The following is a 25051-nucleotide window of genomic DNA, read 5'->3' as shown; positions in this document are numbered from 1 at the left end:
AACACATAATTAAGCTGACAAAAGATAAAGACCCTAATACTCCAAGTTGAAGGCAGTTAATTTATATGGAGTCTGAGTCCCTGAAGGCACTACAGTTTATTAAAGTTGCCAAGGCAGAGATGTGATAAAATATTTTATGCAGTTCTTTAAAGGCCAAATTGCTCTGACACTTTTAAAGTCCACAAGATGTAGTCAGTTAGGATGCCTTGTTAGCTAACTGTTGTTTCTCTTTCTGAAATGGTCCAGAACCTAAATCTGGGCCTCCTTTCTTTATTTCTTATGACTAAAAGCATCCATATACTATCCATGGTTGGTCATGTAATCAGAAATTTACAGGATGGGCCCCAGGAGTTTATTATTACTAACAATAATGAATTGAAAGGATCTATGCTCAGTGTATCATTTTTGGACATGACTCAACCATGTATCCCTTTCTTCCTTCCCTTTCTCTCTCCTTTTTTTCTCCCTCCCTTCCTCTTTTATCTCTTTCCTACCTTTTTTTCTATTTCCTTCCTTCCAGTATCCCCTTCTTTCACCACTCCTCCTTCCCCTTTTCCCTTTCTGCTTTGTTCCTCCCTGTTATCATTTGCCCCATCTCTTCTTATCATATTCTCAAGATTATACCATTCATTAAATTATATTTCAATTTGGGAATTCACAATATAATGCCAGTTCCCTAATTGAGGGAACAACTCTCCAAAGCTGACATTCAATCTCCATTTATATTCTAGCCATAGCCACTTATAAGGATGCTCAGTCTCTCTGAAAAAAAATGTGCCTCTAAAAAATGTCTTCCATAAAGTTTGTCTCCCTATGCTTCCTCATTGAATAGTTGATTCTTTCCTCATATACTCTTCTTTGCTACTTCCAATACTTCTTTGCTATTTCTTTCTTTCTGAATCTGGCAAGTTTTACTGTCCTATCCATGCACCGTGTCAATTTCTTCCATCATGTCTCTGCTCTAGAAATTCTTCCTTCTGTCTAAATTCTTAAGTATTATCTACCTATTGACTGATCTACCCCTCATTCAACTCTGTTAACACTTATGTTCATTACTTACCTAATGTACATGTCATTGGCTGGAATGTTTCAATAGTATACATTATATATTGTTCTACCTAGGAGCTATTTTGAAGTATCTTACTAATGATTGTTTATGGAGAAGCAGGTATAGTAAAAGCTCCAGAGCTGGCACTAGACCCCAAACAGTGGGGAGCTAAGCAAGTTTCTTGTGCTGAGAAGCTCTCAAGTTGCTCAAAAATTTTAAAATCACATTTAGTTGAATAATCAACTGTGCACAGGGAAAATGAAACCTGTGGAGAGTCCCAAAGGTGAGTTGGGCACAGTTGCTAGAGATAAAAGATTTATGATATTCCAGAATTGAAGCAAACAGACATAGTTTTGGATGGCCTATCAGTAGACAGCAAATGACAAAAAGAATTCCAGGAAAGTTGGATGACATTCCAGAGATTATATGATGTGGCAGACTGGGACATGAATAAGAGGCAAAGCAGTCTTAGGAATAGAAGATTACAAAGCACATCATCAGAACTAGAGCTCTGGACCCTGACCTCCCTTAGCACTTTGTCTACACTGATGTCACTTATCATACTCTAAGATTATAGCTGTCTGTGTGTCTCATTGTCTCCTTGTTGGAATAAAAAGCTCTCTGAAAGTAGAGCCTGGGCCTCATTCATTTTATATCACATCAGCACCAAAATCATTATCTCAGGCCACCAGGTGATAATGGCTTTAATGAATTCCTTCTGAGCACACTTGAGAGGTGTGCTTCCATGTAATACTTGGTGCCCCAAAGCTGAGGTATCTGAGTTGATGGTTTCCCTAGGAATATCCAGGACATTCACCCCACTACTCTGACCTAAATTCCCTTCTTCTAGCTTCCTACTTGGTCTCTCCACCTCTCCCAAATTTTGGTACAATCAGTATGTTGCTAGAACTATTTTGCTGAGTAATTTTATCATCCTAAAATATATCCCTTGGTACCTTGATACTCACATGACCTATAAAAATCAATGTAAATCCTTCATGCGAGCTTTTAAGGTTCTACAAAAAATTATTCTAACCTACCTTCACAGTCTTATTTCCTAAATCTCCACAAACTAGACTTGATACTAGTTTCTAAACGTACATAACCCATTCCCCCCTCCCAACTTTCCCAGCTCTGTACTTTTGTTCAAGCTAGCCTGTAGACCCAGAATATCCTGTTATGTCCTTTTTATTTATAAAAATAAATAATATATTCATAAATAAATAAAATATATAAAATATATAATATATAAGATATATAAAATTTATTTATAAATAAATAAAATATATTTATTATCTTTTTATTTTTTAAAGCTCATGTCAAATGCTGTCGTCTCCATCAAACCTTTCCTGATTTTTTTTTTTTGGATTTATTTTGTCTGCTTTATTGATTACTGGGGAAAAAAGGGGGGGGGGGTTAAATCTCCTATTATAATGATGGATTCATCAATATATCCCTATATGTTGTGAGAATTTTTTCTTTATTCAGTGTAAATATATAAATATGTTTATAGAAATATATATTACATATAAATATAATTAAATATATATGTATATTCTGAGGTGGCTACATTAGAATTCTAATGCTATCAAGGGAATTATGTAGGGATCATCTTTGCCTTTCAAAATGTTCTTGCCTTAAATCCCGTGTTGTTTGTTATTAAAATTCACTCTTTGGAGAGCTTAGTAGTTGCCTGGTATAGAGCTTCCCTCTTTTTATTTATTTTTTTATTTTAACATGACTGTTAACAGACGTGAATTTAATCAATCTCTTTGCCCTACTCTTGAATAAGGATCTCAAAACCTTGCTAATCAAAGTTTGATTTATCAACCAGCAAAATGGACACATCTGGGAACTTGTTAGAAATGGAAAATTACTGCCCCAACCCACTGATTATTTTTTTAACTTTATTTTTTATTTTTTAAAATTTACATCCAAATTAGTATATAGTGAAGCAATGATTTCAGGAGTAGATTCCTTAATGCCCCTTACCCATTTAGCCCATCCCCCCTCCCACAACCCCTCCAGCAACCCTCAGTTTGTTCTCCATATTTATGAGTCTCCTCTGTTTTGTCCCCCTCCCTGTTTTTATATTATTTTGTTTCCCTTCCCTTATGTTCATCTGTTTTGTTTCTTCAAGTCCTCCTATGAGTGAAGTCATATGATTTTTGTCTTTCTCTGACTGACTAATTTCACTTAGCATAATACCTTCCAGTTCCATCCACATAGTTGCAAATGACAATATTTCATTCTTTCTGATTGCCAAGTAATACTCCATTGTATATATATATACCACATCTTCTTTATCCATTCATCCATTGATGGACATTTGGGCTCTTTCCGTACTTTGGCTATTGTTGATAGTGCTGCTATAAACATGGGGGTGCATGTGTCCCTTCGAAACAGCACACTTGTATCCCTTGGATAAATGCCTAGTAGTACAATTGCTGGGTCATAGGGTAGTTCTATTTTTAGTTTTTTGAGAAACCTCCGTACTGTTTTCCAGAGTGGCTGCACCAGTTTGCATTCCCACCAACAGTGCAAAAGAGATCCTCTCTGTCCACATCCTCACCAACATCTGTTGTTGCCTGAGTTGTTAATGTTAGCCATTCTGACAGGTGAAGGTGGTATCTCATTGTGGTTTTGATTTGTATTTCCCTGATGATGAGTGATGTTGAGCATTTTTTTCATGTGTCGGTTGGCTGTCTGGATGTCTTCTTTGGAGAAGTGTCTATTCATGTCTTTTGCCCATTTCTTCACTAGATTATTTGTTTTTTGGGTGTTGAGTTTGATAAGTTCTTTGTAGATTTTGGATACTAACCCTTTATCTGATATATCATTTGCAAATATCTTCTCCCATTCTGTCAGTTGCCTTTTAGTTTTGCTGATGGTTTCCTTCACTGTGCAGAAGCTTTTTATTTTGAGGAGGTTCCAGTAGTTCATTTTTGGTTTTGTTTCCCTTGCCTCCAGAGACGTGTTGAGTAAGAAATTGCTGTGGTCAAGATCAAAGAGGTTTTTGCCTGGCCTTTCTCCTCGAGGATTTTGATGGCTTCCTGTCTTACATTTAGGTCTTTCATCCGTTTTGAGTTTCTTTTTGTGTATGGTGTAAGAAAGTGGTCCAGTTTCATTCTTCTGCATGTCGCTATCCAGTTTTCCCAGCACCACTTGCTGAAGAGACTGTCTTTATTCCATTGGATATTCTTTCCTGCTCTGTCAAAGATTAGTTGGCCATACATTTGTGGGTCCATTTCTGGGTTATCTATTCTCTTCCATTGATCTGAGTGTTCTTTTGCCAGTACCATACTGTCTTGATGATTACAGCTTTGTAGTATAGCTTACAGTCTGGGATTGTGATGCCTCCTGCTTTGGTTTTCTTTTTCAAGATTGTTTTATCTATTCAGGGTCTTTTCTGGTTCCATACAAATTGGGTTGTTTGTTCTAGCTCTGTGAAGAATGCTGGTGTTACTTTGACAGGGATCACATTGAATATATAGATTGCTTTGGGTAGTATCGACATTTTAACAATATTTGTTCTTCCTATCCAGGAGCATGGAATCTTTCCATTTTTTTATGTCTTCTTCAATTTCTTTCATAAGTTTTCTATTGTTTCAGTGTATAGATTTTCCACCTCTTTGGTTAGATTTATTCCTAGGTATTTTATGGTTTTTTGTGCAACTGTAAATGGGATCACTTCCTTGATTTCTCTTTCTGTTGCTTCATTGTTGGTGTATAGGAATGCAACCGATTTCTGTGCATTGATTTTATATCCTGCAACTTTGCTGAATTCATGAATCAGTTCTAGCAGTTTTTTGGTGGAATCTTTTGGGTTTTCCATGTAGAGTATCATGTCATCTGTGAAGAGTGAAAATTTGACCTCCTCCTGGCCAATTTGGATGCCTTTTATTTCTTTGTGTTGTCTGATTGCAGAGGCTAAGACTTCCAATACTATGTTGAATAACAGTGGCGAGAGTAGACATCCCTGTCTTGTTCTTGACCTTAGGGGGAAAGCTCTCCGTTTTTCCCCATTGAGGATGATATTAGCATTGGGTCGCTTGTATATGGCTTTTATCATCTCGAGGTATTATCCTTCTGTCCCTACTTTCTTGAGGGTTTTTATCAAGAAATAATGCTGTATTTTGTCAAAAGCTTTCTCTGCATCTATTGAGAGGATCATATGGTTCTTGTCCTTTCTTTTGTTGACGTGATGAATCATGTTAATTGTTTTGCGGATATTGAACCAGCCCTGCATCCCAGGTATAAATCCCACTTGGTCGTGGTGAATATATTTTTTTAATGTACTGTTGGATCCGGTTGGCTAATACCTAGTTGAGGATTTTGGTTTGCATCCATGTTCATCAGGGAAATTGGTCTGTAGTTCTCCTTTTTAGTGGGGTCTCTGTTTGGTTTTGGAATGAAGGTAATGATGGCTTCATAGAAAGAGTTTGCAAGTTCTCCTTCCATTTCTATTTCTTGGAACAGTTTCAAGAGAATAGGTGTTAACTCTTCCTTAAATGTTTGGTAGAATTCCCCTGGAAAGCCAGCTGGCCCTGGACTCTTGATTTTGGCAGATTTTTGATTGCTAATTCAATTTCCTTACTGGTTATGGGTCTGTTCAAATTTTCTATTTCTTCTGGTTTCAGTTTTGGTAGTGTATATGTTTCTAGGAATTTGTTCATTTCTTCTAGATTGCCCGTTTTAATGGCATATAATTGCTCATAATATGCTCTTATTATTGTTTTTATTTCTGTTGTGTTGGTTGTGATTTCTCCTCTTTCATTCTTGATTTTACTTATTTGGGTCCTTTCCTTTTTCTTCTTGATCAAACTGGCTAGTGGTTTATCAATTTTGTTAATTCTTTCAAAGAACCAGCTTCTGGTTTCATTGATCTGTTTTACTGTTTTTTGGGGGTTTGATAGTATTAATTTCTGCTCTAATCTTTATTATTTCCTGTCTTCTTCTGGAAATCTCCTGCAGAGACTTCTCTGCTGGAAGTCTCCTGACTTCCATATACTTTTTAATTTCTTCTTTAACTGCTTGGTTAGCCCATTCATTCTTTAGTAGGATGTTCTTCAGTCTCCAAGTATTTGTTACCTTTCCAAATTTTTTCTTGTGGTTGATTTCGAGTTTCATAGCATTTGTGGTCTGAAAATATGCACAGTATGATCTCGATCTTTTTGTACTTACTTAGGGCTGATTTGTGTCCCAGTATATGGTCTGTTCTGGAGAACATTCCATGTGAACTGGAAGAATGTATATTCTGCTGCTTTAGGATGAAATATTCTGAATATATCTGTTAAGTCCATCTGGTCCAATGTGTCATTCAAAACCACTGTTTTCTTGTTTATTTTTTGATTAGATGATCTGTCCACTGCTGTAAGTGGGGTGTTGAATTCTCCTACTATTATGGTATTACTATCGATGAGTTTCTTTGTTTGTGATTAATTGATTTACATATTTGGGTGTTCTCACATTTGGTGCATAAATGTTTATAATTGTTAGGTCTTCTTGGTGGATAGACCCCTTGATTATGATATAATGGCTTTCTGCATCTCTTGATACAGTCTTTAATTTAAAGTCTAGATTGTCTGATATAAGTATGGCTACTCTGGCTTTGTTTTGTTGATCATTAGCATGATAGATGGTTCTCCATCCCCTAATTTTCAATCTGTAGGTGTCTTTAGGTCTGAAGTGGGTCTCCTGTAAACAGCATATAGATGGGTCTTGTTTTCTTATCCATTCTGTTACCCTATGTCTTTTGATTGGAGCATTTAGTCCATTGACATTTAGAGTGAGTACTGAGAGATACGAATTTATTGCCATTATAATGCTTGTAAAGTTGGAGTTTCTGGTGGTGTTCTCTGGTCCTGTCTAATTGTTGTTGCTTTTGGTATTCACTTGGTATATATAAATATATATTTTCATCTTTTCTCCCCTCAGAGAGTCCCCCTGAAAAATTCTTGCAGGGCTGGTTTAGTGGTCACAAACTCCTTTAATTTTTGTTTGTCTGGGAAACTTTTTATCTCTCCTTCTATTTTGAATGACAGCCTTACTGGATAAAGAATTCTTGGCTGCATATTTTTCTGATTCAGCACACTGAATATATCCTGCCACTCCTTTCTGGCCTGCCAAGTTTCTGTGGATAGGTTTGCTGCAAACGTGATCTGTCTTACCTTGTAGGTTAGGGACTTTTTTTTTTCCCTTGCTGCTTTCATGATTCTCTCCTTGCCTGAGTATTTTGTGAATTTGACTATGATAGGCCTTGTTGATGGTCGGTTTTTGTTGAATCTAATGGGGGTCCTCTGTGCTTCCTGGATTTTGGTGTCTGTGTCTTTCCCCAGGTTAGAAAAATTTTCCACTATGATTTGCTCACATAACCCTACTACCCCTATTTCTCTCACTTCCTCCTCTGGGACCCCAATGATTCTGATGTTGTTCCTTTTTAATGAGTCACTGATTTCTCTAATTCTTAAATCATGCTCTTTTGCCTTAATCTCCCTCTTTTTTTTCTGCTTTGTTATTCTGTATAAGTTTGTCCTCTATATTGTTGATTCTCTGTTCTGCCTTATCCATCCTTGCCACTCCTGCATCCATCCGTGATTGCAGCTCAGTTATAGCATTTTTAATTTCATTCTGGCTATTTTTTGCCTCTTTTATCGCTGCAGAAAGGGATTGTAAGCTATTCTCGACTCCAGCTAGTATTCTTATTATCATGATTCTGAATTCTGGTTCAGACATCTTGCTTCTGTCTGTGTTGGTTAAATCCCTGGCTGTCGTTTCTTCATGCTCTTTCTTTTGGGGAGAATTCCTTCATTTTGTCATTTTGAAGGGAGAAAAAGAATTAATGAGGTAGAAAAATTGAAATTAAAAAAATTAAAATTAAAAAAATTTTTAAATTAAAAATTAAAAACACACACACACAAATCGAATAGATGATGCTAGATCCTAGATGTGTTTTGGTACGGGTGTAGAAAATGTTTTGACAGATTAGAGAAACAAACAAAAACAAAACAAAACAAAAAAGAGAGGGGAGAGAAAAAAAAGGAAATCATTTGAGAATTTGAAAAAAATGAATACACTTGTAGAATAATATTTTTAATAAAAATTAAAAATGAAAAAATATGAATTTTTTTCGTTTTCTCTATTTGAGAAAAAGAAAAGAAATGAAAAAGAGAAAAAAAGATTAAAAAAAAGGAAAAGACAAAAAAAGAAATTGTTTGAAAATTTGAAAAAGTGAATACACTGTAGTAGACTGAAATAAAATGATGGGAGTAAGACAGAATTTGAAAAATTTACATAAAAGCAAAAAATATAGTAATAAAAATTAAGTAAAATATTTTTAAAAGAAATTGAAGGTAAAAATGAAGTTTTTCTCTTTCTTCATTCAAGAAAAAAATGAAAAAGAGAAAAAGAAAGAAAGGAAACTAGAAAATTTTTAAGGTGAGTACACTGAAGAGACTAAAATAAGATGATGGAAGTAAAGTAGAATTTCAAAAAATTTACACAAAAGTAAAAAAAATAGTATAAAAATTAAAGACAGATATTAATAAAAATTGAAAATAAAAATGAGTTTTTTCTCTTTCTGTATTCAAGAAAAAGAAAAGAATTGTAAAAGAGAAAAAGAAAAAAGAGAGAGAGAAAAAAATTGAATAGATGAACCTGCTGACAGATGGAAGTAAGACTGAAATTGCTTCGTTTTCCGCTAGAGGTCAATTCATGTAGCTCTTTATAGTCCATAAGTTAAACTGGCGGTGAGGTTTCTGTTCTTGAAAACGAAGTTGGACCAGTTGGGCAGGGCTCTGTGTAACAGCTCCACTCTCCCCTAGATGGCGCTGCTAGCCTACTGGGGTGGATTGTTGCCGAGCTCTTAGGTACGCATGTGCAGGAGTGGTGAAAGATGGCGGCACCCAGCCACCCAGTCTGTTCTCCTGGATCAACAATCGCGCACTGGTCCTCCATCTTCAGCTCTCCTCCACTCTCTGCTTTTCCACTCTCCATGACCAGGCCCCAGGAAGTTCCTCCCTCCCAAATTTTGTCTCAGATGCGGCTGTTTTCCCCGGCCCCTTACTTCCGAAGGACTGCGGCTTTGACCCATTCCGCCCCTCTGTGGGAGGGTCTCACTGAGCAATGACTGAATGAGCAATGGCTGAAGGAGCAATGGCTGCATCCAGGAACGTCCACTGGACCCTGCTGCTGCCAGTGCCCCGAGACTGCAGCCAGGTGCCAGCCCGCCCCAGAAAAAGTTCGCAACATAGTGTAGCAGCAGTGTTTCAGGGATTATGGAAAATCACAACACACATCTGGCACCAGGCTTCACCCTCAACAACCTTGCCCCAGCACCAGTGAATGTGGCTGCCTTCCGGGGTCTGCTGGGACCAGCTGGCTTCAACAGTCTCTACCAAATGTCCTTCCTGCAGTGGAACCTCTTTTTCCCGTGTGGCCCAAGAACCTCCCGGACCCCACTCTGTTCCTGGGGATTCACCTTTCCCATCAGAGCACCGCCAGGTATCGAGCTGTGGAGTTGCAGCCTTTGTGGTCCCCTTGTTTACAGTCTTAATGGAATTTAAACCCTCTCTTTTCTCCTTTCTCCTTTCTCCTTTCTCCCTCTTTCTCCCTTTTTAGTTTAGTCCCTGCGGCTGTTTCCAATTTTCCACTTTCTCTCCAGCTGCTTTTGGGGAGAGGGTGCTTTTCCCCTTTGCTCCCCCTGTCCCCAGTCTCCATCCTCTCTCCGCCTGCAAAAGGGGTTCCTTTCGGGGCTTCTTGCTCCCCAAGTTTAGCTCTTCATGTTGCGTACCTGCTGAATTCTGTGGTTCAGGTTGTGCAGATTTTGTGTTAATCTTCCAATTGGTTTTCTAGGTGTGTAGAATGGTTTAGTGTTGGTCTGGCTGTATTTCATGGACGCGAGACACACAAAAAGCTTCCATGCTGTTCCACCATCTTGGCTCCTCTCTTCAAACCTTTCCTGATTTTTAAACCTGGTAGGCTCTTCCTCCTCTGGCTTCCTTTAAGGCTTTATTCTTTTTTTTTTTTTTTTTTTTTTTGGAAATAGCCTACATTTTTTTTAAAATATGAAATTTATTGTCAAATTGGTTTCCATACAACACCCAGTGCTCATCCCAACAGGTGCCCTTCTCAATACCCATCACCCACCCCGCCTTCCTCCCACCCCCCATCAACCCTTAGTTTGTTCTCAGTTTTTAAGAGTCTCTTATGTTTTGGCTCCCTCCCTCTCTAACCTTTTTTTTTTCTTCCCCTCCCCCATAGTCTTCTGTTAAGTTTCTCAGGATCCACATAAGAGTGAAAACATATGGTATCTGTCTTTCTCTGTATGACTTATTTCACTTAGCATAACACTCTCCAGTTAATTAAGAATGAACAGGAAGTTCAAGGTATCTATTATAGATTAGGCAGCATTGGAACTGTGACCAAGGAATGAGTAAGGGTTTGCCAAAATCAGACTAGTGGCTCAATAGATTTTACCACATTATAATCTCAGTGAGAGGTGAAAGTAACTTATTCATCTTATTCTCCTTCACTTTGCCTTGCATATAATCAGTACTCAAATAACTATTTGTTGAATGAGCAAATGGATGAATGTATGAAAGAATGCTTTCTCTAGAAGCTAGCCTGATGAAGCATACACTAAAATAATTCAGAGAGTTACCTGAGTGACTGCCTACTGTGAGAGGTCCAATCTATTAGTTGCTGAGGAGCTACATGAAAATGCAGATATTATAAAATATAACTATCCATAAACACTTGTCTTTGTGTTATATCCTGAAGAAAATTCCTACATATGGAATTCCTAGAAAGAAGGACAAATTTGAGAATTGATACATATTACTGAATTGCTTTCCAAAAGGGTGTATCAAACAAAAGAACAAAGTCAGTCATAGTTGTTGACTGCCTATTATATGTCAGTTGCTGTGCTATCAATTTTTATATGTATTATTATACTGAAATCTCACAACAACATTGAGAACTAATTATTTCTCTTTTACAAAGGAGAAAAACAAAATTCAGACCAGTTAAGGGACCTGCATTAGATCTCACAAATAAATGAAGGAGTCATGACTCAAACACATAAAATATTTCAAGACCCAAACTTTGTCTAAATGCTGTACACAATTCAATGATAACCTTATGACATTGTTTTGGCCGGAATGGTAGATCTGTCTGGGAATTCATGAAAGATAAACTTGAAGGAAGCCCATTTGAATGAAAATATGAATACTAAGTTGAGGGATTTATCTTTGTTCTCACAGGCAAGAACAAGTAAATATCACCCTTGATTCTTTGCAAATATGAAACATTCATTCATTTGTTCTTTTATTCATGCATCAAACATTTACTGAGTATGCCTATGATGTCATGTGACTCACATATACTCTGGAATTTATGCATGCAAATATGTGATGTCCCTTATAAGGTAACTCTAGAAATTCATGGCAAATGTTTTGGGACAGACTGTGAAATGCTGGGCAGAAAATGAGATATGTTATAATAGTAAATAATAATAACATTATGATACTCATTAATATAGTAGCCAATATTTATTGATTGCATACAATGTATTGACTATAATGCTAAGTGCTTAACATATATTATCTCAGTCTTCAAAATCCTTTGAGAAGTGTACCATTATTCCTATTTCCCAGGTGAGGAAAAATGAAGTTTGAGTAGCTTAAATAACTATCCAAAGTCAAATAGCTGCTAAGTCTGGACTTGTTGCCTAGCTAAGTAATTTTATCTTCATTTTGCAGAGAAGAAAATAAGCCTCAAAGGGGAAAAAAATTGAAATTTTCTCGAGGTCACAAAATTAGTAAGTAGTTTTCAAGAGATTCTTTCCCAAGAAGCAGGATCCTGGGAGGGACTAACACTCTGGTCAGGGAACAATCTCTTAGAATCTGTAGCTGAAGCAGTGTAGTATGTCAGTTCCTGGGAGGTAGACCGCAGTGTGGGGAACTAAAAGGGGAAATTAAGAGCTAGAGTCTTGGGTAAGATATGGAATTGAAAAGTCAAGTAGACCAGCCAAAGGACTACTGATCATGAAGGGCCAGGCAGAGCAAGGGCCAGAGATGCTGATTAGAAAGACTGGAGGTGTTGGTAATAGTGATGATGGTTTCAGCCAGGTCAGCACTTTCCAACCTTCAATACACATACAAACGACCTGGGAAATCTTATTAAAATATAGATTCTTATTCAATAGTTCGATGATGAGACACAAGATACCTCATTTCTAACAGACTCCAAGGTGATGCCAATGCTGCTGGTTTATGAACACTGAGTATCAAAGAGCTAAAACATATTGAATTTATTGCATATCAAGAACTCTTCTGTGAACTTGTTATGTGTTAGTTCATTGAATTACCTACCTTAATAACCCTCTGAAGTAAGTAATATTTTTACCTTTCTTTTGAAAACAAGGAAAGTTAAGAAGCACAAGAAAGACTAATGATCTTGCCAGTTGAGCAGTGGTCAAATCAGGATGCTAAATTAGCGAGTTTGACTCTAGAACCCACTATGCTCATAACTATTATGCCTTATTGTCATATAAGAACAAAAGTTAAAGACAAATCCTATAAAAGTTTCAGTCCGTTTATCTCTTTTTTTTTCAATATATGAAGTTTATTGTCAAATTGGTTTCCAGTGTGGAGGTTCCTCAAAAAATTAAAAATAGACCTACCCTATGACCCAGCAGTAGCACTGCTAGGAATTTACCCAAGGGATACAGGAGTACTGATGCATAGGGGCACTTGTACCCCAATGTTTATAGCAGCACTCTCAACAATAGCCAAATTATGGAATCAGTCCGTTATCTCTTGATGATACTAGAAACAGACTTCATCCCATACTCAGCAAGGATTCACTGACTGCCTGCAATGTACCAGACACAAAGGATATAATAATGAACAATACCAGAAATGGTCCCTGCTCTCATGGAATATATATTATCGTAGAAGGGAAAATATATCATAGAGAATAATTATTGAATGTTTACTATATGCTAGATAATGTTCTAAGCACTTTACATGTAATCATCACAACATCCCTATAAAACAGGTACTAGGACTAATGAGGAAACTCGGCAATAGAGAAGTAAATAACTTCTACAGGGCCATAGTTAAATAGCAGAACTAAGAATTAAATCTAGGCATTCTGATTTCAGGCTCTGTGTTTATTACTACTATGTTCTATGCCTCTGTAAATAAGTGAATATAGAGTAAGATAAGAGCTATGAGGGAGACAAACAAGATGCTAACATACAGAAAGATAGGAGACCTCTAGATTAAGTGGTTAGAATGCCTCTCTGAGGAATAGGACATTTTATCTAAGACCTGAAAGATGAGATAGAGCCTGTCATGTCATAGAAAGAGTCAAAAGAACATATGGGCTGAGGAAACAGACTTTTCAAAGGCTTTTCAAAAGACTTTCCTTGGGATAGGAAAGAGCATAGAATGTTTGAATAATTGAAATAAACCAGTATAGCTGTAGACTAGTCAATAATGTGAAGAAAGAAAGAAAGAAAAAAAGAAAAGAAAAAGAAAAGAAAAAGTGGCATGAGATTAACCTGGAGAGTTAGGCAGAATCCAGATCATACAGAGCCTTTAAGACCATGATAAGGAGGGTTGGATTTTATCCTAAGTATAATAGGAAGCCATTGGAGAATTTTAAGCAAGGAGTTAACATGACTGCATTTATTTATAAAAAGAGAATTCTGGTTGTTAGGTTGTTAGGTGGATAATAGATCAGAGAGTGCATGACAAGAAGCGAAAAGATCACTTAGTAGTCCAGGAGAGAGATGGTAGTGTCTTGGATAAGGTTGGTGGAAGAGTTGAAGATAAATGATTTAGTGGTAGAGTTCAACTAGTAATGCACCTTCAAGGAACAATGAGGAAAAAGAAGTATAGGGAAGTTCTTATAGGGATCCAGTGATCTAAGGTGTCTGATCAGAAAATAGAGATGCCACTCCAAGAGACTCTGGCTTAAAAAGGCCAATATGCTGCCTGGTTTCTCCATGGGAATATCAGCTGCCACATGGGAGTGAGGGGGTATCACACCATATTAAAACTGGCTCATTTGCTGCTTCAGGCTTTGTGGAGTTAACAGCCAAATCAATTTTAATATTGTGGAACCAGGATGTTTCTTGTAGTTGTGCAGAGGGGCAACGCAATGTGTAGATTTTTGTATGCTTATTGTGAATAGCTGTGATAGGCTAGGATAGAGAAGGAATGTAAAACATCTCACATGACTGTGATTAACTTAAAGGTCTCATTTTTTTTTTTTGTCTTCATATCTCTTCATATAATGTTGACCAAAGAGAATAGTTTGAAGCAAAGGGGGCTAACAATTTACCATCACATTTGGGAAAAAAAAAAAAAAAAAAAACAGTAATTTTTACTTCATTTCAATGGAGGTGCTATGGAATTATCTAAAAACACTTGTTAAAAAGTCCTCTCCTTGAATAACTCAACACCAAAAGAAAAATAATATGATTTTTAAAATGGGCAGAAGACTCAGTAGATATTTCTCCAAAGAAGACTTACATGAAAACAGACAACATACACATGAAAATATGCTCAATATCACTTATCACCAGGGAAGTGCAAATTAAAACCACAATGAGATACGACTTTATGCTTGTCAGAATGGCTAACATCAAAAACACAAGAAATAACAAGTGTTGACAAGGATATGAGAAAAAGGAACCCTCTTGTACTGTTGGTGGGGATGCAAACTGGTGTAGCCACTGTGAAAGCAGTATAAAGTATTCTTTAATTTTAAAAGTATTTAAAAGCAGTATTTAAGTATTCTTTAATTAAAAAAAATTAAAAATAGGGGTGCCTGGGTGGCTCAGTCGGTTAAGCATCCAACTTTCACTCAGGTCATGATCTCACAGTTCATGAGTTTGACCCCTGCATCGGGCTCTGTGCTGACAGCTCGGAGCCTGGAGCCTACTTTACATTCTGTGTCTCCCTCTCTCTGCCCTCTTCAGCTTGCACTCTGTCTCTCTCTCTCTCTCTCTCTCTCTCAAAAATAAATAAACATTAAAAAAATTAGAAATAGGACTACTCTATGTTCCAGCAATTGTACTACTGGGTATTTACCCAAAGAAAATGAAAACACTAATTCAAAAAGATATATGCATCCCTATGTTTATTTGTCACAGCACTATTTACAATAACAAAGATATGGAAGCAACCCACGTGCCCCATCCACAGATGAATGGAAAAGATGATGTGGTAAATATGTGCAATGGAATAATGCTTAGCCATAAAAAGAATGAAATGTTGACAATTGCAACATGGATGTACCTATATGGTCTCATGCTAAGTGAAATAAGTCAGTCAGAGAAAGACAAATACCATATGATTTCGCTCATATATGGAATATAAGAACAAAACAAATGAACAAAGAAAAAAAGACAAAAAATAAACAAACAAAAAACAGACTCTTAAAACCAGACAAACTGATGGTTTCCAAAGGGGAGGGGAGGAATAGGTGAAATAAAGAGAATTAAGAGTATACTTATTTTGGTAAGCACTGAGAAATGTATATAATTGTTGAATTATTATATTTTACACCTGAAATTAATATAACACTGTATGTTAATTATACTTGAATTTAAAAACAAACAAGCAAACAAACTTATCTCCTTGGAGTCCTCAGATTTGTGTTTGAAACTTTGCTTTATCAAACATGTTCTGCGCAAATCACTTTATCTGAGCCTCAGTTTTCTCATCTGCAAACCATGATCTAAAAGCACAATTGACAAGGGGTTGTAACAGCAAAAAAATAGTTTATGCCAAGTACCATCACATAGTGGACACTCAACAAATGCCGGTGGTATTGAAAAGGAAACATTGTTCCCTAAATACTACAGAATCTGGCTTATTGTAATCACTGGGGCTTGGATTTCTCTGATTGTCTCACATACAGGAACACTAAGGGGCTGATCTTCCAAATCTAAAAAAGTCTCAAGAAACTTTGGAAATCATAAGTGTGGTTAACCCTGACCTGAACTAAATTCATTCAACAACCAGTTAACCTAAATGAAATCTAATTCTTTTGTGTTTCAAAGGATCTTAGGCTGAATATTGAAGAATATCTTTCAATTACTCTCTAATGATTTATATTGTATTGTTTGCTATTTATGGTAGCCAGCCTTCAAGAAGTCTCCTAATAAGCCTCAACCTACCTTCTTGTGTAGTTCCCTCCCACATTATATCAGAGCTGATATGTGTGATGAATAAAATATGGCATTAGTGATGATATGTCACTTTTGAGATAAGATTATAAAAGACACTGTGGGTTTTCTCTTTGTCTCTTTCTCTCTTTCTCTGATTCTTTGCTAATGGGTGAAACCAGCCACCATATCATGAGAAGTTCTGTGGAGAGACCCATGTAACAAGGAGCTAAAGCCCACAACCAATAGCCATGCAAATGAGTTTGGAAGTAGATCCTGCAGTACCAGCCAAATTTTCAGATAACTGTAGCCGAGGCTAGCAGCTTGACTGAAATTTCATGAGAGACCCTGAGCTAAAACAATCTTGTTAATCCATTTCCAAATTCCTGACTCTCAGAAAGTGTGAGAGATAATGAATGTTTGTCCTTGTAAGCTACTATGTTTTAGAATAATTTGTCACACAACAATATATAAGTAATACACTATTTTGTTACTCAAGTTTGAGGAAAATTGACATTTACATTCCATAGCTCTTTCTCAGAACTTTTACTTATCTTTTGTGTTAATATATCTGGGGTTGGAAATTTCTTGTCTGTTGTGTATTCTAGGAATGATTGCAGTCAGGATGAACCCAAATGTCAGGATAGGGAGCTGTTACCCTTATGTGTTGTTGAGTAAAATGAAATGTGGGATCTAGAAGCCTATGACTAAGGTGGAAACAAAAGACTGATTTCAGATTGTTGAAGCTGCAGAAGTAGCAGAAGAGTCAGAAACTCAGCATAGAGCCTGGCACTTAGTAGGTGCTCAAACATCTGTTGACCTAGTTCCTTTACACTTGAGTCAAGTCAGCCTGTCTATTACTTGATAGATCTGTCTCTCTTGCAAAGGGCATGCTTCCAGATCCAGACTGCAACAAGTCTGCCATGTACTTACATGTGTCCAGTGGCTGTGAGAAGACTGGGGACTGTGTGTGTGTGTGTGTGTGTGTGTGTGTGTGTTTCATATATTTCATATGTGTGTGTTTCATACGCACACATGTACATGCAAATGCCTACGTGCATGAAGATATGCTTATATGTGTGTAGCTCTACCAAAAATCAGATTTATTTCCAATTTGTTTTAAATTTAATCCAGCTACCATGTTGGGAGGCAATCTACCTTGTCAAATGAAGAGCACTTTGCCATCTGGCCATTTATTTAGCTGACTCCGGGAACATTGTCTTTCATCCTAGAATTGCTATGACACATTATGGAGACAATACCCTGAATGGGTACAATTTGAGAAAAATTAGGCGACAACCACAGTATAGTAAAGAGGACTCTGGCCAACTCCTCTTTTCTGGGAAGGCCAGCTTCGACAGATCAGCCCAAGAGATCATGCTTGCAGCAAGGATCCCAGACCTTATCCAGAAATGAACATCGTTAACACTGCAATTCATCATCTGTGAGTTCCCTGTAAGGGTACTTATCTTTTTTTTTTTTTTTTTTTTTTTGCTGGGTTGTAAGGTTGTTCTATTTTTAATTTTTTTTTATATATATGAAATTTATTGACAAATTGGTTTCCATACAACACCCAGTGCTCATCCCAAAAGGTGCCCTCCTCAATACCCATCACCCACCCTCCCCTCCCTCCCACCCCCCATCAACCCTCAGTTTGTTCTCAGTTTTTAACAGTCTCTTATGCTTTGGCTCTCTCCCACTCTAACCTCTTTTTTTTTTTTTTCCTTCCCCTCCCCCATGGGTTCCTGTTAAGTTTCTCAGGATCCACATAAGAGTGAAACCATATGGTATCTGTCTTTCTCTGTATGGCTTATTTCACTTAGCATCACACTCTCCAGTTCCATCCACGTTGCTACAAAAGGCCATATTTCATTTTTTCTCATTGCCACGTAGTATTCCACTGTGTATATATACCACAATTTCTTTATCCATTCATCAGTTGATGGACATTTAGGCTCTTTCCATAATTTGGCTATTGTTGAAAGTGCTGCTATGAACATTGGGGTACAAGTGCCCCTATGCATCAGTACTCCTGTATCCCTTGGGTAAATTCCTATTGCTGGGTCATAGGGTAGGTCTATTTTTAATTTTCTGAGGAACCTCCACACTGCTTTCCAGAGCGGCTGCACCAATTTGCATTCCCACCAACAGTGCAAGAGGGTTCCCGTTTCTCCACATCCTCTCCAGCATCTAGAGTCTCCTGATTTGTTCATTTTGGCCACTCTGACTGGCGTGAGGTGATACCTGAGTGTGGTTTTGATTTGTATTTCCCTGATAAGGAGCGACGCTGAACATCTTTTCATGTGCCTGTTGGCCATCTGGATGTCTTCTTTAGAGAAGTGTCTATTCATGTTTTCTGCCCATTTCTTCACTGGGTTATTTGTTTTTCGGGTGTGGAGTTTGGTGAGCTCTTTATAGATTTTAGATACTAGCCCTTTGTCCGATATGTCATTTGCAAATATCTTTTCCCATTCCGTTGGTTGCCTTTTAGTTTTGTTGGTTGTTTCCTTTGCTGTGCAGAAGCTTTTTATCTTCATAAGGTCCCAGTAATTCACTTTTGCTTTTAATTCCCTTGCCTTTGGGGATGTGTCGAGTAAAAAATATGGAACGCTTCACGAATTTGCGTGTCATCCTTGCGCAGGGGCCATGCTAATCTTCTCTGTATCGTTCCAATTTTAGTATATGTGCTGCCGAAGCGAGCACAGGGTACTTATCTTTGTAAGAAATCTGTTTAATGTCCCATGTGGAACTGAGAATATCACCTTTGGTGGTCTTATTTCATCCACCTACTGATGGAAGCCTGCTTCCCTATTTTCCAAGATTTTAGGATTGTGGTATGTGTAAAGGTTGAGAGACTGGACTCTAGAATCAAATCCTAGTTTCACCACTTAATATAAAGCATGGGATCAAAATAGCTCCTATCTTGAAGAATTGTTGGGATACTTAAATCAATTAATGTATGTAAACATCTTTAAAAAGTGTCTGGCACATTATAAATGTTCGATATTTCTTAGCTGTTATTATCCTTATTAGTGTTATCAGTCAGTTTGGTATAGAGAAGGGAACTTGGGCTTTAGGGTTGGGTGAACTTTTTGGATGACCTTGAACAATTTACTCAATCTCTTTGAACCTCAGTTTTTTCATTTGTAAAAGGAGAAGACATTACCTACACTAGAGGGTCATTTTAAAGATTAAATAAGATCATACATACACAAGATGTAGGATATATTAGGTAAAAATATAGTTCTTTTCTCCTTTAGCCAGGTTATAAGTGCTAACTCAGAAATCTGATATGTGAGAAAACGTAACATCCATTATCCTTTAAAAAATGTGAAGAAGAGTGCATTGTTACAAGGAAAAGGGAGTGGTTCTGTTTTGCATCAGATGGGCAAAAGCATTTTAAGTTCATGATTGGTTGGTTTTGAGTTTTTATAAAAACAAAATCTAGCAGATATAATTAAGTATGCAGCATTTGGAACGGAAGCATGCGTTCCTCTTCATTGTGTGGGCAATAAAACCTGGGAGAAAAAAAAAATCAATATGTTAGTTCAATTAAGTTTTCAGCTACAAGTAACTAATTTCAGTCCTCATGGTTTTTCTAGGGTCCAAAATATATTGCTTATTCTTCTTAAAATATTAATATAGCCCTGAATTATTTATTGAACCAAGAAACACTGAACTCTTTTAACATAGAAGAGAATGGAAGGTTATTTCATGTCAACACCCTGGAAGACAATAATAAATCTGAAATGTAAATAATACCTCTGAGAAAACAGGCTGGTTGAAGGCCAAAGCATGTGGTTTTTGGACTTTTTCTTTTGTGATATACAAGCTGGAAAGCCAAAGGAAAAAATTCTATTCTGGGTTTCTGATTCTTTTAGGGTTGGCAGCATCTTATGGGCTGTTTAAGGTTGTTCTAGAATACTTTGATCTTTTCTAATAATATTATTTAATTTCATGCCATTAGAAAAACCTACTCATATAGCAATGACTGTCATTTATTAAGCTTTTATTATGCCCTGGGCACTATGTTAGAGACAGAGAGAGAGAGAGAGAGAGAGAGGGAGGGAGAGAGATGATAGATAGATAGATAGATAGATAGATAGATAGATAGATAGATAGAATTATCACCTTATTTATATTCCTAACTCTATGAAGTGGGTCGTGTTACTGTCCATATTTTACAGGAGAAGAAATTGAGACCCAGAGAAATTAAGTATTTTGAATCCCTAGCCTTTGACTCCAGAGATCTTTTTGTGATGGAACAACTTACTGCTTTTACCCATAGACAGCTTTAATCTCTCCTGCCTTTGTCATTCATGAGCAGATTGCCTGTGCTTCTATTGTACTCTGCCTGGCTTTGTAGATATTTGTTTATGTTGGGTTCCTCCACTATTATAGTGAAAAGAGGATGGTCTTTGAAATTAAATAGACATGAGCTTGTTTTCCACATCTTCCCCTCACTATCAATGTTATCTTGGATTACTTAATGCTCACAATAAATCTCTGAGTTAGGAACTATTATTGTTTCATTTTATCTCTCAGGAATCTGGGGCTTAGAGAGGTTAAGTTTCTTGACCAAGATTTTACTGCAACAATGTAGAGGAGATACATCGGAATCCAGGTCTGTCGGAAGACTCCAAATCCCATGCTTTTAATAATTTGCCTTATCTACGTGATTGTGAATATTCAGAGTTGTGGTCCGGTGATTGCAGGAATCATTTAGAAGCAACTTCATTTTGTAGAAGGGGAAACCAAGGCCCAAAAAGAGGAAATGAGTTATTAATAGACATGGGACAAAAACCCTGCTCTTGGTCCAGTGTTTTTTCCCTTGCTGCTTCTTACTTCCTTGTTAGTGTCATGGTACCATTGCAGAAGCCTGAGGTTTTTTTTTTTTTTTTTTTCAACGTTTATTTATTTTTGGGACAGAGAGAGACAGAGCATGAACGGGGGAGGGGCAGAGAGAGAGGGAGACACAGAATCGGAAACAGGCTCCAGGCTCCGAGCCATCAGCCCAGAGCCTGATGCGGGGCTCGAACTCACGGACCGCGAGATCGTGACCTGGCTGAAGTCGGACGCTTAACCGACTGCGCCACCCAGGCGCCCCCAGAAGCCTGAGGTTTTGATTGCTAGTAGATATTTAGGGTGAGGTTAATGACCCACAGGGAGACTATGCTCAGGACATATGCATATATATATATAGAGAGAGAGAGAGAGAGAGAGAGAGAGAGAGAATATCTGCTGAGACTTTGAACATTTACTAGCTCTCTATATAACCTCAGTTTCAGCCAGATATATTAAGGAAGGAGAACTAAAATTTATGAGATATACTATATATATAATTTGATATATTACATGTATCATCCAATTATTATAACAACCCCATTATTTAGGTATTATTATTAACATTTTACAGATGAGGAGATTGAGAAAAGGGAGGTTAGGTAGCCCTGGGTTCTACTCTTTTCTAAAACTGCCTAGGGGTTGACAGTATTTAGAAAAGCTCTGCTTCCTCTCTTGATAGAAATGCTACTCACCATGTTATATGGTGCTAGAGAAGAAACTATTGTGGAGTGATCCACATGGAGAAATTCTCCGTCTTCCTTTTGGTCTCATTGAAATGACTTTTATTTGCTGTGACCTTGGGTTTCTTTTCATCATTAAGAGGGATATATTGTGTGTTTAAATACTGCATTATTAATAATATTTGCCCGAGTGCAGTGTCGTGATCAATTTTTCATGTACATCATTCTTTATGCAGCACTAGTTGAATTTCAAGTAGAGCCTTGCCTTCACCTCTCCTCCTTCAGTGACTGTCTCCAAAAAGGAGGATGGCAGGCCTGAGACTCCTTATCCACAGGAGAAATAAGAAATGCTTTCCTAGGTCAGCCCAAGATTCTTTGGTGATGAGAGCACCATGAGGCAGCTGTGAGAAAGCAGTGAGTGTCTTCCAAAAGCTGAATTTTATACTAGAGCATCCAGGAATCAAAGCCCTGAACTTTTCACAATATTCATTGTCTCTGGTCTCATCCAAGTCTCTTCCACCCCTTCTTCCCCACTTCTTCCCTTTCATTTGTTCTACTTCAAGTGTTCATTGGGCATCTATAGTATAACAGGCCCTGTGCCAGAGGCTGAGGATGCGCACAGAAAAGAGGAAAATTTTCTACTTCTTATGGACCTCCCCATTCTGAGTGGGAGGCAATCACACAGCAGTGTGATTGGCACTATGACCTAGGGAAATACAGGATGTCTTTATTTTTATTTTTAATTATTTTGGTTTGAAAGTAGGGACCATGTTTTTTCTGCCCTGTGTTATATTTACTTTGTAATCTCCTGTGAGTGAAATTTTACACTCATTTCCCAAGATAGCTTTTTGAAATTTAGCAAGATTAGCACATTGCTCATCTCCTAGAACTCCAGGGAATATTTGAAATAGGGGACAGGTGTGCTTACCCCCCAAGTCTCACTAACAAATCTAGTTAATGAAAATAGCATTAATTTGGTGATTTGTACATTAGACTTTCTACCCCCCCTCCCATGCTGCCAAATTCCTTATCTAAAGATCCAGCCTTAGACATATGTGGGAAGCATCCCTAGGTAGGGCTTCCATCCTTACCTTAGCAGCATTTCTGATGCTCTTGATGCAATCCGTGGGATTTTTTCTTCCCACCCTCTGGTTATTCTGTCCCAGGGGTTGGAAACTGATAAACGTAATGGGCTAGAATGAAACTTTTTGAGTAGAGAGATTGTCTCTGATTCAACATTGAAATCCTAGGGTCCAATCAGCATTTTGGCTAACACAGAGTGGACACTTAGAGAATGTTTGAGGAAAGAAGGGAAGGGAAGGAGAAGGAAAGGAAAGATGAGAAGAGAAGGGAAGAGGAGTAGAGAAAAGGAATGTTCCCATTTCATCACCTATTCAACCAGGGGAAAGGGGGTTTATGTTGTCCAGTGGTGCCAGTTTAGTGTTAAGAGGGAGAATCTGGGGGCACCTGGTTGGCTTAGTCAGTTGAGTGTTGACTATTGATTTCAGCTCAGGCCATAATCCCAGGGTCATGTGATCAAGCCCTGCATTGACTCTGCAATGAGCATGGAGATTGCTTGGGATTCTCTCTTTCTCTCTCTCTCTTTCTCTTTCTCTCTCTCTCTCTCTCCCTCCCTCCCTCCTCTCCTCCCCCACTTCCTCTTTCTCTATAAAATAAAATAAAATAGGGAGAATCTGAAGTAACCCAGACAGACATGGTGTTGTCCACAACATACTTTTTGATCTTTAATCCTTTTTATTAAGTGGGAATAATAGTACCTAATTCTTAAACTTATTATAAAAGTTAAACAAAATGTATGTAAAATACTTGGCATACTATCTGCCACATAGTAAGTGCTCAATAAATGTTACAATTTATTAGTTTTTTTTTTTTCTTGTTGTCTCTTTCCCTCCTGTATTTCTCCTACTTTTTGCCTTCACCATGAACCAGAAATTCCTCCCTTTGGAAGCTTTATCTCTTCAACCCAACATTTCCCAAAGTGAGAAATAGGTGTTAATAGGTGTTATATAAAGAAAAGAGTCATATTTAAGTAAGTTTGAGAAGTATTGTATTAAAAACAAATTAGCCACATTCTTTACAAGACTTTTTACAAGATTGGAATGTGCTAATACACATTGTAAATCTTTAGAGGGGACCATTGCATATAGCTTTTTTTTTTTTTTTTTTTTTTTTTTTAGTTTTTTTTTTTTAGTTTTTTGACTACAGACATCCATACTTTCTTCACAGAGTATCTTATACAATTATGTTCTTAGGAACTTTCTTACCCAATACTGCCCTAAAGAATTACCAGACTGTTTTTTTCTATGTCCCTTTCAGAGGACGGCAGTCAGTTCCACAGATTATCTGTTTACCTACTGAAGCACTGGGTAAACAATTTTTTTTAAATAACAATCAGTGGGAAACTAAAACAAATAATGACAAAACTTCCCTGAGCCTCCTAGGCTTTGATCTTATGTATGTATTTTTTTAAAAAGGAGTTTAAAATATTTTTTTTTCTTTTCATCCATCTGCTCATTGAACAAATATTTCTGAGAATCTATTTGCCACACACAGTGCTAGGCATTGCTGGAGTGCAAGATTGGAATAGAAAGAAGCAGTCAAACTTTCAGTTACATGTAAAGTGATAATAATCTATAGGGTAATATGGAAGCTCTTTAGAAAAGTACTGGGGCGCCTGGGTGGCGCAGTCGGTTAAGCGTCCGACTTCAGCCAGGTCACGATCTCACGGTCCGTGAGTTCGAGCCCCGCGTCAGGCTCTGGGCTGATGGCTCGGAGCCTGGAGCCTGTTTCCGATTCTGTGTCTCCCTCTCTCTCTGCCCCTCCCCCGTTCATGCTCTGTCTCTCTCTGTCCCAGAAATAAATAAAAACGTTGAAAAAAAAATTAAAAAAAAAAAAAAGTACTTAATACAGCCTGGAGGGGTCAGAGAAGGATGCTTGGAGACAGTGATACTTCTGATATGATTTGAAAGATCAGCCAAATGAGGGTGAGTAGTTGGCTGAAATTTAGTTTGCAGGAAAAAGGGAACATTACACATGGAGAAGAAAGAAGAACATGTTGCAAGAAGTCCAGTGAGCTGAAAGATAAAAGTGAAAATAGCACATGCTCACATGTTTATTGCAGCAGATTTGGAAAGTAGTGAAAAGTACACATTAATCAGGAAAATCTCCTCTGATATCTCCTCTTCAAGGCAACTATTAAAATTTTATCCTATTTCCCTTTGGTCTTTTTTTCTGTGCATTTTTCTTTTGCATAGTAGAGCTTAGAAAATATAA

The 25051-nt window shown here is 37.4% G+C and overlaps 1 protein-coding gene and 1 non-coding gene across 2 annotated transcripts in view; one reads left to right on the top strand and one right to left on the bottom strand.

Annotated features, from left to right (window-relative positions):
• Nucleotides 1-25051, top strand: part of LOC116738257 (cytosolic carboxypeptidase 6-like) — a 214318-nt gene that overhangs the window by 94499 nt on the left and 94768 nt on the right. The gene's annotated exons all lie outside the window — the stretch shown is intronic.
• Nucleotides 18829-18935, bottom strand: LOC115522496. The gene has a single exon (XR_003971402.1). It is a non-coding gene; the product is annotated as a U6 spliceosomal RNA (small nuclear RNA).

The sequence above is a fragment of the Lynx canadensis genome, chromosome C1, assembly GCF_007474595.2.
Source record: "Lynx canadensis isolate LIC74 chromosome C1, mLynCan4.pri.v2, whole genome shotgun sequence".
Classification (NCBI taxonomy): Eukaryota; Metazoa; Chordata; class Mammalia; order Carnivora; family Felidae; genus Lynx; species Lynx canadensis.
Note: the sequence above shows the minus strand (reverse complement) of the source record. Positions and strands in the feature narration are given on the sequence as shown.